Genomic DNA, 15,339 nt, shown 5'->3' with positions numbered 1-15,339 from the left:
GGCAACAAACAAGGCAACAAAATGGTGAAAATTCTCCCTCTCTAATGCAGGAAGCATGGTATTACACAATTTTCTATTACAACCAAAGTCAACTTTAAGATAAATTGAGTGTCCAACAGCAGTCAAAATTATTTTTAAATAAACTTTTAATAGCTTTGTAACATAGTAACCTACCCATGATCTAACTTGCAGGAAAATCTGGTTTTGGCTTTTGCAGTGTTATTTCCTCTGTGTGTGTTTTTCTTTTTGGAGTTTATTTGAATTTACTTAATGAGTGGATCTAAAGTCATGGCTGTGCTTTATTTTTAAAGAATCCCTTTAGCTGTTTTTTTTCAGGCAAGTAGTATGGTTACCACATTTAACCCAAAATAATGCACTCAAGTGCCAGTTGATTTAGATCTGGCATTATAAATGCTGTCAGTGGTAACACAAATAGAGAGGTTTGCAGCATGCCTTTGCATACTGTGATCTGTATGACAAGAGAGGCAAAAAAGGCAGAGTAGCTGCATTTCAAGAGAGACCTCCAGGATCAATTCTCCACTTAACAAAGAAGCATTGTTTTTTCATATTGTATAAAATATTTCAGAGAAAGGGTGTCTGTGAGAATCCTTTGTAAGCAGGGAGCTTCAGTGCTGCTTTCTTTTCTTCATGCACAAAGAAACCACCATGTGGTCATCCTAGAACACTTAACCAAATGAAAAATATACTGCTGAATTAACTGGATTCTTTTTTTGTTTATTTTGCAGAAAAGCTGCTGTGTGGTTACTGCTGCTAAGAGATTTGAAAATATCAGCAGTCTCGGTGCTTTACCCCCCTGCCATGACTGAGACTTCTACTAAATGGACCAACAACACCTTAGTTGCAGGACAAGTCCCAGCACTGTGGAGCTGCTTCTTCTCTATTCAGCTGTTGAAAGAAGGAAAGTATTCCTCCAGGTTGTAGGAGCATATTTCTTCTGGAGCAGCATGTTCTCCATGCCTGCGAGTGCTACATTAGCTTGGTTTCATAATGAACTTTTCTCTACCTAGTCTTATATCCTCATTTACTTATCAAAGGCTCTTTAAGTTATCGTGTAAGATTAACTGTTTCTCATCTGAGCCCAGAAGGCAATCGGTTACTATGTTGTATCTTTGGCCAAGGTTCATTTGACACTGGAGTCAAATAACTTAAAAAGAAAAAAAAAAAAAGCAACAAATTTAAAGCTGCCTTATGTAGAAGATTTGAAGTTTGTTTTTCCTGTCACACTAAAATGAGTTAAGGATTAGCTCAACCAGAGTTAAAGCCATGTTAATGTAACACCAGTGAAAGGGAGAAATGAGGCTTTCCTTGCATGTAGGTGAATTTGCTGCAACTGTGATATGGTACATTTCAGGAATTTTTAGCCTGATGAATTACTGCTTGCTGTAAATACACTTGGGTTAATTAAACAAGAAAGAGAACAAGGCGCTATTCACTTGTACCCATGCAGACCCTGTTCTTCAAAACGCAAGTATAATTCAAAGTTATTTTAACTGAGGGTGATTTTATATCAGCTAATCTGTTTAATGCTAATTTAATTGATTAGGACCACTGCAAAGAGGTGAGTCAGTGCTTTGCTCATTATAACCTCTGTCTACTGGCTCAAAAAAAAATCCTCTGTATTTCTAAATTTTCTTATCTTGCTCCCAAGCCTCTCTGATTCTTAATTGGGTAGAAAAACGGAAGTCAGAACAGCTGAATTCTTTACTTGAGATTGTTTGAGTATGGCTTATCATTAAGTGAATCTGAGCCTAAATTGCCAAGGCTCTGAAGTTAAAATAAGAGACTTATTCCCTGCTGTATATGGCTTTCTTACTGCTTGGTTTCAGAACTACATTAATGCAAATTGTAATGAGTATTTTATTTAATCATGCTGTTGGGGTGCCTTTACACTGTCTTTGCTTTATCCAGTTATGATCAAACCACATATTAACATTGCTATCTCTATATATTTATCTATGCATTGCATAAGTTTATATATTTAAGTTCTGTCTTTTTAAAAAAGGGATCAACATAAAGACAAAACAGTATTATTCATCACCACGCAATGAATTGCTTCTCACACCTTTGTCCTTTCTGGATAGCATTCATTTTGAAATAAAAAGGGGCCCATTAATGGGACATCATGGCCATCACACTCTCTACAGCCAGTTTGATACGATGTTTTAAAATCATTGTAGTACCTCTCTTAAGACTGCTCCTGCAAATGAACCGGGCTTCTTACAGCTGTGACATCACGGTAGTACTGATGTGTTGCACCAGAGGTTGCAAATACTGCAATCACACACTGACACACCATGTAACTTTTATACAATATAGAGCACTGCCACCTTCAAGTCCTCATCTGTAGTCTTAAGTAAACTTTGACAAGCAGAAACGGAAGTTTCTTTGGGAAAAGATTGAGCAGTCTCAAAGCAAGAAAAGGAGCATATGACTTTAGATAGAAGCTGGGCTGCTTGTTTTTAGTCACCATTTATTTTTGCCTGTACAAAAAAAAATAGAAAAGCTACCTTTCTGTTAGGGCTGGAGATGCCACTCCTCTTCTGACTGTCTTCAAGATACTGTAGCTTTCTGTACAGTAAACAACTCAGTGCTCAGACTAAAATGCAGCGAACCACTTTGGAATGACAGGATCTCATTATGCACTTTAGTGCCACTATTGTAGAATTGGATCAGAGTTTTGTTTTTCCTGTGGTAGATTTTACATGGATAGGAATAAATTATATGTAATTTTGACTCTTATTACCTATACTAGAATAATAGTGTGACTACAATCTTTTCTGCTTTGTTGCTCAACTTGAATTAAGAGGATTTATTATTTGTTGATATATACATCTGAGTAGTAATTAAGAGCTTAGTGCCATTAAGATCAGCCCAGTGTTAGAGTGCATTGCACTGAGTCAGCCACAAATCCTCCAGGAGCTGTAGGAAAACATGGCCTCTGTTGAGCACATCCCCCAAGTTCATCTGTACAGTGCTCTGTCAGAAATAGGAGCACATGGGAGGATAGAAGAGCTGAATGTATTTCCCCCACCTCGAGAATTTAGACATGAGTAGAGGAGGGGACCCCTCAGCAGCCTCTGGCTTGTGCAACGGGGCAGTGTGCTAACACAATCAAGGCATGTAACTTCCATTCTTAATAACATGGATAATGGTGATCACACTCTAGATTCTTGTCTGTAAATTGTCCCACTGTTTCATTCTTGGAACAGCTCCTGCAGTGGGGGTGAAGTTGAGGGAGGGACAGCCAGAGGAGGTTGGACTGAGCAAGTCTCTGCAGTGACTGAAGGTGCCATTTGGTGCCCAGGGTTAAACCCAAGTGTGGACCTGCAGGTGTGCAGTGGAGGAGGAAAGAATCCCAAGCACATTTCTGCTTTTTGCTCCACAGACGCTGGATTTACAGCACGGAGTCAAAAGGGAGGTACATTACCTAGGGCCTTATTGTTACCAAGGGTAAAAAATTAGACTGCCGTGTAATTATTACTGCTGTGTATAGCAATGTGCCTGAGAAAAATGTCTCCAGAGATGTTCATTTTTGTCTTGTATCCACCTCAACATGAGGAAGAGCTTCTTTACATTAAGATGATGGCAGAGCACTGGAACAGGCTGCCCGGGGAGATCATGGAGTCTCCCTCTCTGGAGACATTCCAAACCCCTCTCAATGTGTTCCTGTGTCACCTGCTTTAGGTGACCATGCCTTGGCAGGGGGATTGGACTGGATGATCTCCAGAAGTCCCTTTAAACCCTAATGATTCTGTAATTCTGTGATCTTTTATGGCTGTTGTAATTTTAGTTAAATAATAGCTTGAGACAGATTCTTTTTAGTGGCTTCCTAATTGTGTCTTGTTGCACTTTGAGCAGCATGCTGTTTTGTGTGTGTTCTCACATATGCAAGTTTGGTTTGGGTTCTGTTTTACTTTGCCCTACCTCTGGAAACGTTCTAGGTGGAGTTGGACAGGGCTTTAAGCAACCTGATCTAGTGGTAGACATCATTTCTCACTAAGGGAAGGTTTGACTAGATGACCTTTAAAGGTCGCTTCCAGCTCAAACTATTCTATGATTCTATGATTTTATGATTTAAATGTGTTCTGTAATGACTAATAGCTAAAGCCTGCTGTGTTAAATTATTGTTCTGACACATCATCATTTATTTTCTACTAGGTCATAATAATACTAAAGCTACTAGGCTCTAATAAGTCACCTACGTCTGTGTGAGCATGCTTATAATTTTTGCTACCTATTGGTTTATGTGATTGCATTTGCAAGCTGTGAATTGCTGTGCAGGTTTGGGTGTGAAAGGCACTGTTCTAGCTGTTGTTATTCCATCTAACTGTATACTCATGGACAGACGGGGATGACTGGAGGTGCCTCAAGAATGGTATAGAAACATCAGTTGTGGTGGGAGGGATAAAGTGCCCAGACACAGTCTTTGTTTTGTGCACACCATTGCATTCTTCCTGACATGTAAAAATTAAAGGCCATATCCTGGGAACATGACAAGTGTCACTTGGCACTCATAAGAATTAGGATGCTGTTATTACCACTCCTATAGATGCAGTAGGTATACTGGATGCCAGATATACTAGAGTAGTCTAAAATTGACATCAGGATTAGAGGCAAATATACTTGGCACAAGATGGGACACTAGTGCTTTTTCAACTGTCTTTGTATGTTTTACATCCTGAAAATTATGAAATGGGTAAAAACCTCTTCTGCAGAAAGATCTCCATACTATCATGTCCATGTTTGTGAACACCTGCAGTGAGTTGCTCCTCTGGGTACCCTCACGACATAAGCAATTGGCAACTTGGATAATCCACTCTGGAGATTACAAGAGCAGCTGCTTTTTAATTTAGTTTTCATATTCCCTTTAATATTAGAAGCTGAATAAAGTTAAAGCCAAGCTAAATTATTGATTCCAACCAGGAATAACAGGATAGCTCACAGAAATAAATAAGGGAAGTGCTAGGTCCACCTTCTGTGATGTGATTAGTACAAGAGCCCAGTTTAACCACCCCACCTTCCCGCCAAAAATATCTACTTTGCACCAGTGATGATCAGTAGAAATAAAAAGAATCTTAATATTTTTAACAGTGAAGGAATCTCAATCAAGAAATAGTTTTTCTTCAGTGGTTGAATTGCTGCAGTAAGAGTCAAGTTATTTTAGCATTTTCAGTTGAATGCTGGCACTATAAATCACTGGCAGCCTCTTTCAGCAAAATGGCCCCCACCAGGAGCTCTGTGAAAAGAAGGTGTTTGTCAGCTCTTCTCCACTGATGGAGACCTGGAATCATTGGATTCTGTTCCCCTGGACCCAGTGAGCAGGGCAATTCTTAACTCGTGGACTTTCAAAACATGGTAACGGATGCAGTTTTTGCACCCAGAGTAGTGATGAATGAATGAATGAGCACCGATGCTCCAAACTCCTTCCAGGAGGATGATGCATCATCATGTACTACTTTTATCATCACTGATACATACTTGTTGTTGTGTCTCCTGTGAATAAAACTAAACACTGCGTGAATCTGTTTAGGAATGCTGGACTGTTTCACCTTCCATGAAGGCTTGGTAGCTGAACAACTAGCTACCTGTTTCAAACTTAGATGAGGACTGGTAGAGACAGTGCTTTGTAAATATGTTGCTTAGCTGTGTCCGTAGAGTTAGCGATCACATTTTGGTGTGGCAGAACTAATGTTTGTGTATCCCATGGCAACTTCCCTTGAAATTAGATGACAGGCATGTGGCAACTAAGCCATGAAGCATGTGGATTTTCATGTACCTGATCACTTTGGTTTGCATATCTGGTTTTGTAGATTAACTCATGTATCTCTGGTATGTGTTCTTTTGTGAAAATCATGAAGAAATCCTGTAAAAAGATGAATGAGGAATAAATGCTGATTTTGTTTACTCCAGGGTTTTTGTTTGCTGTATTTAATGTGCCTGTTGTCTATATTAGTGATAGAAAGAAGCGTGGCCTTTTTCCCAACTACTGTCTCTAGATAAATGAAGAGAAAAGTAATTTCAATTTAAACAAATGTACCTACATCAAAGGTTGACTCAGGCTCACAGTTTGTACTCACTCCTCGTAATAAAACATTGGCTGTCTCTGCAAGTAACTGGGACTTGAGGTGCAGTCTTGCTGGAAGTCCTTAAGACCAGGTTACTAAGGAAGAAATTAGAAATTACTGAAATTTCTGGTGTTTGGTCACTCAAGGGACCTGGTGTACTTTTCTCCCTAAATTGTCACACTTGCACCACTGGCCTATTCAGTATTGCTGTCTGGGGAATGCACTTTAACCTTACGCCATCTAGGAGTTCATCGACTACCAAAACAGTCTGGAATCAGAAATATTGTTTCCCACAGAGTTAAATCAAATTTCAAGCGGGTAGCTAGTGAAAAAACAAAGAACAAGAGTAAAAATTGAGAAAAAGGTTACAGGGTAAGAAATCAGGAAACAACCTCTGACTGGTACTGGCCTATATTCAGTCAGTAGCACTTCTTCTGGCTGGTTTATCCACAGCTCTGGTTGCAGCACTTGAGACATGCACTGTACTTGAGAAACAACTTCGGCTTCTTACACTGGAAGGCTCCCATTTAATACCAGCCTATAGTTGACAAGCCTGAGGCCTGCAGGTGTAAGATCTAAGTGTACAAGATGACACCCTCCTGATGAAGCCGTAAGTTAAATCAACCAAAGGGTTGGATTCATTCTCCAGAGAGCTCAGTGCTCCTGGCCGACATGGAACAAAGCCATCGCAATCCGCCTGGCAGAGCTTGGGGGCTGAAGGAACCAACAAGAGAACAACTTTACAGTAGCCAAGCACAGGACATGAAAGTGCTGCCCCTTTACACCTGCCCAGGGCAGCCCCAAGACCACCAGCCATTTCAACAGGAGCCCAGGTTAGCTGGTTAGCCCAGGCAAAACCTGTGCTCCAGCATCTGTCCACTCGGGGCCCTGGGGAGTTCAGTAGGTGCCTGAAAGTCTTTTGGGGTGACAGCCCAGAGCGAGTTCCTATGCATGACCAGGCCTTACACATTTGCTCTTCATTTGCCTTTCTTGAAACCAGTTGCTGTGTTTTAGTTTTCAGTGGCTTTGACCCTGGTGTAGGAGTTTTTGTGCAGAAAATATTAACATCTGTGCTTTAAAACTGATGAGGAATACTTTGCTGTAGTACCTTGGTCCTCTCAACAGCTCCTGCTAAATGCATGCCACTGGCAAAATAAAATAAATGGGGCTAAAATGACGCTCAGCTCCCTCTATGTGTCTGTAAAGCAACTCCACACTTTTAAAATGTGTTCCCTAAGTTCATGTGGTTAAAAATATGTTGACTACAGGAAAAAAATCCAACAAGGGACATTCATAATTCTTCATTAATTAATAGTCAACCCTTTTTCTCCCCCAATTATTTCAAACACCTGCTCACAGTAAATTTCCTTTGCAGTTTTTTAGTGCTACTTTAATATTACCCAGAACTTGGAAACATACACTAGGCTTCTCTTATTTTTAATTATTTTCAAATTAATTTTAATTTTCTGAATATTTTCAGTGCTGCCCATTCATTCAATAAAACTGAATTTTAATTTTAATTTTTTTTTTTCCTTAAAGGCCTCCTTAACTTTCCAGAGAAACTTTATGGGCTCTTTTAATGAAAGCTTTTGGAAAAGGGACTGGATATTTCAAAATTCCTCTCTTGAAGCCTCCTCATCCAAAAAAAGGGGGTGGGGGGAAATCACTTTGTCGGGTGACTCACATCTCTTGAATGCAGTAAGAATTGATCCAGGAGCTGAGCCATCTTGTATTTGGAGTGCAGGCTCTTCCGGGTGCCACAGCAGGGCCACCACCCCCAGCAGTGCCTCTCCTGTGCTGGGTGGGCTCTGTCCACCCTCAGGCTTCCAGCTTGTGCCCATCTTCACTGGGTGCACAGTGAACATCTTCACTGCTACCTCAGATGTGAGGCTGTCTCCGGTGCTCAACATGCTGCTGCCTCTTGGGGACACAGAGCTGTGACTGTGGCAGAGATGAGGAAGGGAAGGTGAAAGACATTCTTTTCCAGAGCTGTCCACTCATCACCAGCTAATCTAAATGCACATTCTCCCTTTGCTTTAGGCACCCAGTCACTGTTTCGTGAGCTCTGATCTTTGTCTGTCTCCATAACTTATGTAGGTGTGATATCTGACCACTGTAAACAGATCAGGGCAAACAACTTCCAGGATGACCTCTGTTCTCCAATAACATGAGTACTTTCACAGAGGGGGTACCAAGACACCCCTGCTCTGAGCCTTGAATGTGTTCACCCCATTTCACTCTGTGTGGTCTCAGGGGTCAGGAACAATTTAGAGACAGGTGGCAGGGTCTTGCCTTGTAAAAATATGGTGGCCTCGTGTCAACTGAGCAATCTTACTGCATTACCATGTCACCTGCTACTTGAACCCCTCTGCTTTGTCAGGCAGTTCATAATGGGCTTCTAATCCCTCACTGACAAAGCTCATGTCATGGGTAACAGTGGGGAAGCCAAACCACCATACTGCTGAAAGGAGATATTTAACTGGCACTGACATTTGCTAAGTTTCTTCATTTTGCGTTTAGCTTTATTTTTTGCTGTGGTTCACTTGTGCAGAAAATATCCATTTCAAGGAGCTCTCATCTACTCTGCTCTTAATCCCTGCAGATGCCCATGTTCCATGGACTGGAAGAAGCTTTCTAATTGTAGGAGTTTGTTGATTTTTTTGATCTTTACCCTAGTGAAAGTGCTGTCTCAGAGCTATTCAGATGGCCTGAAATGTTTGACTTAGTCCCTCAGGCATTCGTAGTCAGAGCAAAAGCAATAGCGACTGCTGCCATAACAGCAAGGTGTGTCCTGACCGCGGACACCCTCCTGAGCTGGGGCCAAAGCTGTCAGTCAGTCAGTCAGTCAGTCAGTACCACCAGGAGGGAGCTGATGCCAGTGGGAAGGCGATGCCCCCACAGTGGGGAACATTTCGAGGGATGGTGTGTGGGTCTGGTGCCTGTTCCCTTTGCAGCCCTGCCCAGGGCCGGAGGCGCACGGCGGTGGCTGCGCGGGGCTGGTGACACCGCGCTGCAAAGGGCCGGCGCGGCCACCAGAGGCCAGCATTGCTGTTCGGGAGCTGGGACAGCGGCCCCTTCCTCGCCTGTGGAGGGGATGCTTTGGGAAGGCACGTTACACCCAGAGCTGCCAGCGCCGGCTGCGTTATGTAGTGCAGTGGCACTCCTAAATCCCACTTAGGGACCACCGTGCCAACCAATGCATGTGGAGGCGGGTGACCTTTAAAATATTTCTGACTAATAAACCACTATTTTTTTTCAGGAAAAAACTGCACTAAATACAGCTTTGAACCACTCCCCATCCCTAGCCTGTCCTTAGCACGCCAAGCAGAAGGATGCAGGGAAGTGCTTGAGGAATGATATCAGAAAAAGGTTGGAGAGTTTGCTCAGTGTGGGGAGATGTGCAGTGCAGCTGGGAGTGCTCCTTCCTTACTGCCATTTTACATCATTCTCCCTTTGGCAGTAGCACTGCTTTAGGTTGCCTGCAGAATACAAACAGAAAATAGATGTAGTTTATGATTTGCATGTAAATCAGCTGACAGGAGTAGAAAAAACATGGAGAAACTTGCCCACTCTTGCTGTAAATAGAAATCTCCATACGATATGGTTTGTGTGTTGAGAAAGAGATCCTGTGAGAAGCTGAACACATCAAGTGAGACCATGGGTACTTCTCTGCTGGTTTGAATGGGATGTGAGAGCATTAGGCAACTACTAGGTTGAGTTCTTTCTGTACTAAAACACTAATTTTTTCTTCGCCCTATGCGAAGTCCTGTTGCTGTGCTAACAGAGCAAGAATGCAGGTCTCAGGTTCCATAGTATTATCAATTCTTTATTCATATGGAAGCTGAATGATTATTCATTAATAGAACCAGAAATTACAAGGTCAGAGATCTTTGTGATGGCTTCATCTGATCTTCGGTACATTGTATGACATAAGACCTTCCACAATCATTTTCTTCTTGCACTATGGCACATTAAAAAATAAAAACAACTTACTTCTTGTCTGATTTTGTTCACCTTCTAGCCATTGGTTCTTGCCTTACATTTGCCAAACTGAACAAATCCCTGCTAGCAAATGCTTCTTCATCTGCATACTTCTAGACTGACTGTCCAAGCCCCCCTCCCCCTTCTCTTTACAAAACATAGGGTTGCCTTTTCCTGTGTTTCACCACAGGAAAAATAAGAACCACCACAGAACATTAAAAATGTCCTCACAAGTCTCTTTTTTATGTATATGCTGGTTTTCCAAAACCATTTTTATTCTGCAGGCACTGTAATACAACACAGTCAACCAGGAAATGTCACCTGAGTGTCAGCTATAACAGGAGCTTGAAGTCCTTGCTATTAATTCCTCACTTGTCTCTTCCCACACTCTTGATCACTGTTAGCCTCACTGGTTGTTAGGCCACTAAATTTTGGCTATGACCTGCAGGTTACCAGTGCCTGGCTTTCCCTGCTAGCCAGGACAGCCCACAAGCAGGCCCTGTGTTCCTTTGGTATCTGGTTAACTACATTGCTACACAGAGAGCAGTGTCACTGGACTCCAGAAATAATGTAATTTTGCACTGGGTGGCGTCACCTTCTCTCTACATACCAGTTGAAAAGCCTGTGTGACAAGTGTCTCAGGTCAGTTTTCACCTCAGCCACCAACAAGCTGGGGTTACATATTCTTTCAATCAAAGTTTAAATTTAAAAAAAAAATTAGGGTTAACAGAGAAGACTTGTTATGGAAACATGACATAAATCAGGCAAGGCCCTCTTTGTGAGGGCCGGGGGAAGGTAGCTGTCCACAGACAGTATGGGAACAAGGTAGAAATAATTCAGCCTTAAAAAAAGTCAGGAATCTGACTTACTGGAAGCACATGATGCTGGTGGGGAAAGAACCCCATCAGTATCATATTTGCCGTGAGGATTTAGCAGAATTTTTTAAAATAAGGTCATAAAAGAATTGAGACCAAATTCATCTGCTGTCATTTATTCTGCCAAGCCACAGCTAAGAGAGAATCCCTTGCCTGTACAGTTTACAATCCAAGTAGACAAACAAGTCAAAGGCAGCAAGGAGAGCAGTGGTGCAAAGTTGTTGACCTGAGTCCAGTGACCTCTTGCAGGTCTGGTCACACATCTCGTCTCCAGTCCTGTCTCAATAAGCTACATTCCCAGCTGCTGGCCACCACCCATCCATACTGTCACAAACACCCTGAAGCAGGTGTGTTGCTTCACCGCTACTGTGAGCATTCCACAGCCTTTTCCAGGTAAAACCTGAGCTTGGGCAGTAGATCGTTGCTAACCCAGCTCACGCTGACAGAGACCAGCTGATAAATGCCCAAAGGGCAGCTCTGACAGCAGCTCTGGCAGAGGGAAGATAGTGAGCAGCCAGGGCTGGGTGAAGCTCCTCATACCCACAGCCAGCTCCTCTGCAGCTGGTGGCTCAGTCAGCACGTTCTGTGGAAGGATGATGGCTCCAGTCTCTGGAGCTTATCCCAGCTGCAGCTCATGCTGCTTGCATAGATCTGTGGCATGCACAGGGAATGAGGCCAGCTCCCTTGAAAAAGGTGAATGTGAGCCTCAGCAACCCAGTGGTTCAGTGATGAATCTGGTTGAAGATTAATGGATAAAGGACAGAAAAAGGATGAAGAAAGTTACAAACTAGATGCAGAAGGTGGAGGACACAGGAGGACACTTACACTCTGCTTCCTGCCACAGTGATCACCACTGAAGTTACAGCAGCATTGCTGGTGATTTTTGTCAACAGGGTCAGGGTCTTTGGCTGCACTGGTCTGCAGGGAAGGATCTCACCCAGGGACAGTGAAAGATCATCCATTGGTCTCATTCTCCTGTGAACCCCAACCCAGTGTTCACGTCTTCCCATTTAAATACTATCCTATTTCTTCCCATTTAAATACTATACTATTTAAACATCTCCAAAGTGTACAGTGTGTGCTCACACCAGCTCTCTTGTACATGGTGAGAGGTCATGAGAGTCTGACTAGCAAAGCTGTGAGGGATGGGCTATCGCCAAAGGCAACAGAGGTGAGATGGGCACTGGCTTCTCTCCTTGCTGCCACTTGCATCAAGAGAACAAGGAACAAGTTGAAAGGGCTGGTGTAGCATATGGAATGAGTCCTAATTTCTTGAGCAAATTTGTGCATGGTGGCACACTCAATATAAAGGCAGCATTGTCAATTTTGAGCATCAAAGCATCACGCCTTCCAAAATCCTGAGAGTGGCTTAAAGATCCTGAGACTTCTTAAAAACAACAAATGTCAATTTCCTTTTATTTTCCTTTGGGTTTTGGAGCCTTTTGGGGAGAATTTTGTTCCTCTTTGTTGTAAAAGTAAGGTTTACCTTCTGCTCTGAATGAGTGCAAAGGGTCTTATAGACTCCCTTGATTCCAGCTTCTGGGTCTTTAAGGGAAACACCGAAAGTCATTAAGATGTGCAATTAAATCACAACCGTGGCTAACACAGCAAATATAAATGCAAACCCTGCCCTAGAGAACAAAGACCCATTCATTCTGCTTAAATTGGTCTTGAGAGTTGCTTGCTGCTTCATTTTTTTCCTTTTTCCCCCTGTCCATATTTCTTCAGAAGGAGGGGGAGCTTTCTTGGCTTATGCCACATCCTGGATCCTCAGAAAAGCCTGTGCTCAGCGGCCTGAGTCTGTCTTGCCTCCTGTCTGCCAACCCTCTAGAAAAGTGAGGTTACAGACAAACATCAGCAGTGAGTGAGCAGTAATAAAGAACCTTGATAACTGAGGTAAAGTGGCCTTTATGCAACTAGGAATGATAGGTAGAAAAATAGAAGCCGGAAATGTTGAAAGGCAGCTGAGGTTACATTCCTCATTGGAAGTAAAAGGTGAAGGAAGATCAGTTGGCAGCAAGCGCTCTTGCTCTGTACACAGAGAGGGATTTGCCAGCAAAGGATATTAATGATCTGAGAGTGAATTGCAAGTCCACAAGGGAAATCTGAACTGAAAATGGAAAAGACAGAAAGCTAGGCAGGGGGATTTGTATCGGGTTAAAATGTCAACATTTGGAGATGGATGAATCACTGGAGCTCAGACTAGGAGGAACAAAATAACCCACCCTCTCAACAAAGAAACCAAAGAAAACAGCAAAACATAACGCCAGTGTGTCCCTTTGTCCCAAAGTTAAAGCTCTGCCAGCCTGACCTTTTTTTGGTTGGTCATATTTGCGCAAGAGGATTGGCTCAGAGGTGAAAAGTGGTGGTCTACAGAAGCGGGCAGGTTGCCTCTGCCAACTTTCAAAAACTGGATTTGTCCCTTTTCCCCCACGCCCCTCTTTTTTAAACTGTCAAAAGGCACCTCTGTCTCTGTGGTACTCAGTGAGCTCTACCTGACCAAATCTCAGTTACCAGATGAAGGGCGTTCAGAAGCTAATCCATCTAAAGGGATTTTTGGCCAGGAAAGAGGAAAGGCCCGCAGTGCAAGGTTTGGGGATTCGATTTTTTGGAGACCACAGTTTGTATTGGACTGCTCTGTTCTATAATCCTATCTCTGTTCCTGTCAAAAATATATTACAAGATGTGAAAAACATCTCCTATATATTTTGCTCAGTGGAAGGCCTCTTTTTAAAAACGAGGACCACAAATATGAAACTTTAAGTTCTGTGCTAGTGCTGCAATTTACAGGGTGGGTTGGGGCTTTGATTGCATTTTTTGTTCCTTTTTAGGAGTCAGTTGAGCTCCAGGCATTTCCAGGGCTATTTATGCCTGTTAATCCCTAGAAACTGGCTGAGTGCCTTGGATTTGTCTTCCTCTGTCTGAAATGAGGCATGGTCCACTCAGGGCTGGAGCTTGCTGATGCAAAAAGTGGCAGGGCATGATCCAGGTGAGGGGCCGGGGGAGGACAGAGAGGTCTGTGCCCCCCCTCCCCAACTCTGCTCCAGCAAGGGACAGGTGACAGAAGAACCTCTCCTGAAGAGACAAATAAATGTCAATCCAAATAACAACATTAAATTGGCACAACATTCCTTCCTCTGTCAAACCGCAGGATTTTTCAATCAAAAATTAATTTTAGTAGTGCGATGTGATTTTTGGCTGCTCTTTAAGCTTAATTTATTAACAATTTAATCAAAACTTTTGGGCAATTAGCCAAACTTGTTACTTTGTATGGCCAAACTGGATATTAGTCCTTGCTTCGTTGGAGAAAGAGATTCTTTATAAGTTCCCCAGGATGTCTTGGTTTTGGATATCTGAGAAGCACAGATCCACCAAAACCTAAATACCCACCCTGGTTTCACTCTCTCTTCTTCCACTTCTAAATGTAAAATATGCTGAAGTGTGTGAAAAACATTTACATGCATTTCCCACACTTTCCAAAGCCCAGCCTGTATTCCAGGGGAACATGTGAGCTATCTTTTCCCCAAAGCCATCTAGTCTCTGCTAAATAATGTAAAAGAAGGAGTTGGGCTACTTCAGGGTCTCACGATGTGGTGTTATGATTGCTGATTTTCATATTAACTGGAAACTGCTCAAAACTCCCTTCATATCACCTTGTTGGTGACACTTTCCCTTAAATCCTGGTGGTCTCCCAGATATATCGCCTCAGGAGTTTTTTTCTGACAGTTTTTCTCAAGTTGTGAATTACCTTAGGAAGCTGGTCAAAAAATGTTTTACAGCATCAGGATTTGCAAGTGTTTAAAATAAAACTAAAATGTTGACACAAGGAGTAAAAGTGTTCTGAAATCCTCCTATTCATTTTTGTTGTGTTTAAGCAAAAAGACTGATTAGATAAGGCACCTAAACCAGCTAGGATTGAACATGATCATTCCCTGGTTCTTACAATAAGGGCTTAACACAATAAGAAGTCAAATCTGTGATGAAGGCTCCCAATTTCCATCACTTAGCTCCATGAACTGTCAGTTAATTCTCCAAGTACTGAAGAGACTCCCCTGGTTGCTTCTATTTTATGGCATAAAGTTAGCAGCCACAAGTTTTCCAGGAGACCAAACAAAACTGGCTCATTCTGGCACATTTCTGCCATCGTGACATGAGAAAGAACAGATTATTTGTGAAGAGTGGAACTCAAGAATAAGAGAATGCATTTATTAGTTGGAAACCACAGCAGAAGGCCAGAGGAGTGAACATGTAGAGAAGCTGGGCATACAATCTGAGGAAATTCACTTCCCTAATATTGTGGTGGATAATTCTGATGCTGCTCTTTTTTTCTTTCTTCTCTTTTTTTTTTTTTTTTTTTTTTTTTGGCGTGTTTTTTATTTTTTTGGGGGTTTTTTTTG

General features: G+C 42.3%; 1 protein-coding gene across 1 annotated transcript in view; it reads left to right on the top strand.

Annotated features, from left to right (window-relative positions):
* Positions 1 to 2,153, top strand: part of MYLK4 (myosin light chain kinase family member 4) — a 29,111-nt gene extending 26,958 nt beyond the window's left edge. The window contains exon 14 of the mRNA XM_008637098.2: positions 747 to 2,153. The gene's annotated coding sequence lies outside the window, so the exon portion shown is untranslated. The remainder of the gene's footprint in view (positions 1 to 746) is intronic.
* Positions 2,154 to 15,339: the final 13,186 nt, after the last annotated feature.

This window comes from Corvus brachyrhynchos, unplaced genomic scaffold (genome assembly GCF_000691975.1).
Source record: "Corvus brachyrhynchos isolate BGI_N302 unplaced genomic scaffold, ASM69197v1 scaffold237, whole genome shotgun sequence".
Classification (NCBI taxonomy): Eukaryota; Metazoa; Chordata; class Aves; order Passeriformes; family Corvidae; genus Corvus; species Corvus brachyrhynchos.
Note: the sequence above shows the minus strand (reverse complement) of the source record. Positions and strands in the feature narration are given on the sequence as shown.